The following is a 3,007-nucleotide window of genomic DNA, read 5'->3' on the forward strand; positions in this document are numbered from 1 at the left end:
TCAATTTTAGCAGTAGAATATGGCAGAAGTGATACTATGTCACTTTCAAGGCTAGGTTACAAAAGACACTTTGGATTTTCTGTACGGTGTTGTGCCTATAGCTAAAACACTCTATTGTAAACTTAAAGTTTTGTTAAGAGTGTAGATCTCACATTAAGTATTCTTATCACAATAAAATAAAAATATTTTTAAAAAGACATTTTGGCCTCAGCCTTGCTCTTTCTACCTTAGATTACTCTGGAGAAAGCCAGCTGCCATGTCACCAGGACACTCAAGTTTCCTATGAAGAGGGTCATGTGTCAAGGAATTGAGGCCTCCTGCTCACAGTCACGTGAGTGAGCCATCTTGGAAGCAGACCCTTCAGCCCCAGTTAGACCTTCAGCTGACGGAAGCCCTGACTGACACCTTGATTGAAGCCTTCTGAAAGACCCTGAGCCAAAATCACCCATCTCAGCTGCTTCTAGATTCCCAAACCTCAGAAACTATGTAAAATAATACATTTGTTGTTATAAACTCCTGGGCATGCAGGTGACCTATTACACAACAGATAACTAACACATATTCTAAACCCTGAATGTCATCACAAATGACCCTCATCCTACCCTTAAGTTTTGCCAAGTTGGCAAAAGGATGAGCAGTGGGTGACTTAGGGCAGTAAAAACCTGACCAGCCACAAAACTGTGTGGCTGGACACTCAGTGTCATAGACCCTTCCGTCCCAGCCCTAAGCCCAGGCACAAGCTGAGCACCCAGCACCTGGGGCCACATCTAAGCATCTGCCCCTCTGGAATTCTAAAGTCCAGAGATAGGCAGGTGTCCCCTTTCTTTCCTCTTTAAGGTCAAATGGAGGTGGAAGGAAAACCTCCCTAGTCTGCCCGCTCCACACCGGGTTTTTCTCATGTGGGACAGCAGGTGGCAGCACCAACAGGCATTTCAAAGACAAAAACAAAAAAAAACCAAACTCAAATGTGTTCGTGCATTTCCTGCACTCATACCCATGTACTTCCTCTGCTTTCTCTCCATCCCCCACAAACACAGTTTTGAAGACTTTCCCCTCTCCCTGCTTCTGCCCTTTGCCCCTGCTCAGTTAATGAGAAATAAAATTCAATGGACCCAAAAGCAGGCTCAGAAGGTATGAGAACTAGAGATGAGGGGGAGAGTTGAGATAGCAGGACATCAATTTGTCTTCAGACATAAGCTTCCCAAGGTTAAAAGGATCCTGCCTGACCTAAGCTTATAACCAAGGACCAAAAGTTCTTCCTCTTTAATCACACAGGTTAAATATGCTACGGGAGCCAAGGTCCGGCACCATCTTCAGGGTCCACGACCTCATCCTGTTAATCGTGTCTGACTTAGAAGGGGCCACCTGGTCACGATTATTATTTTAAACAATTTATTATTATTAAAGTAATTTAATAACATTCAGAAATTTTACTAAACAAAGAAACATTTCTTAAATTGCCCATGGCCCTATACTTCAATACAGTCACAGTTATTTTATATCGTTTTGATGTTTTCTATTTCTGTAAATAGTGTACTTACAGTTTTGTAGCTCATTTCCTTTATTTCCTTTATTCAGTCCTCTTACCTATATTTAGGGACCCACAAATAGAGCAGATGTGGCCTTGGCTCTTGAGGGGCTCACATTTAGCAAAGTGAAAAGGGAGCAAAATAGATGATTAAAGAGCTAGAAATAACCAGCTGTCCAAGCCTACCTGAAACCGAACCTGATTCAGTATTGAAAGCTCCATGTCCCAAGAAACCCCTCAGTCCCAGAAAAAACCAGGACATTTACTAATAGACTGCCCTTTTAGAAGCGAGTTCCCCCAAATTAAACCAGTTTAGAGTTCAGAATTCCGTTTCGAGTTATATATTGGCCCTTAGCTATACCTCTTTGCCTTTTTTATTTTTTTGCTAGTCACTCTAGAGCAACTGTTCTCAAATTTTATACCCTTAAACATTTATTGAGAAAGCCAAAGAGCCTTTGTTTAGGTAGGTTATAACTATTCAGTCACTGTACCAGAAATTAAAACTGAGAACATTTTAAAACACAAGGATACACAAGCACACGTTCTGTTAGTTGTCAAGGGATGATGTCACACCTCACCTAGCCTCTGGTCACCCCCCGATACACTCGTGAGAGAAAGAGAGAGAAAACAGCAAATAACATCTTAGTATTGTTATGAAATAGTTTTGGACTCATAACTGCCCCAGAAGGATCTCAGTGACCTCCAGAGCTCCCCAGACCACAGGTAAAAAACCACTGCTCTGGAGAGAACTGCATCCCTCCTTTCTGAGTCTTCTTAGACTTAATATTGTCTGAAGAAACCTGGTATGAGCCCCTTTCTCACCCTTTATGCTACAGTTTTCACGTATATTACATCCACATTGTTACAAACCCAGCAATATAGTTCTAACTTTTGCTTTAAACAGGCCTGTGTCTAATAAACACATTAAGAAGAAAAATACATATTATACTTACCTACAAATTTACCACTTCTCTTTCTCCATCCTGCGGCTCTGTTGCTCCATCCTTGTTCCATCTGGATTCCTTCTTCAGCCTAAAGAACTTTAGCATCTCGCATAGTGCAGGTCTGCTGACAACAAATTCTCTAAGTTTTCTTTTTATCTAAAGATGGTTTTATTTCATCTCATTCTTGAAGAATATTTTCACTGGAAAAAACAACTTTGAGTTGACAATTTTTTTTTTCTTTCAGCATTTTAAAAATGTTGTTCTACTGCCTTCTGGTATGTATTGTTTTTGAGGAGAAAGCAGTGACATTGAAAACGTTCGGTGCCCTTTTTCTCTGGATGCTTTCAAGATTTTCTTTTTATATGTGGTTTTTAGCAGTGTGATGTGCCCATGTGCGCTTTCTTGTTATTTTTCAATTCTGCTTTGAGTTCACCGAGCTTCTTAAACCTGAAGATCAAGATGCCTTTCTCAAAAGCTGGGAAATTTCCAGCCATTATTCTTTTGAATATTTTTTCTGCCTCATTCTCTCCTCTCC

This window comes from Pteropus vampyrus, unplaced genomic scaffold, assembly GCF_000151845.1.
Source record: "Pteropus vampyrus isolate Shadow unplaced genomic scaffold, Pvam_2.0 Scaffold116, whole genome shotgun sequence".
Classification (NCBI taxonomy): domain Eukaryota; kingdom Metazoa; phylum Chordata; class Mammalia; order Chiroptera; family Pteropodidae; genus Pteropus; species Pteropus vampyrus.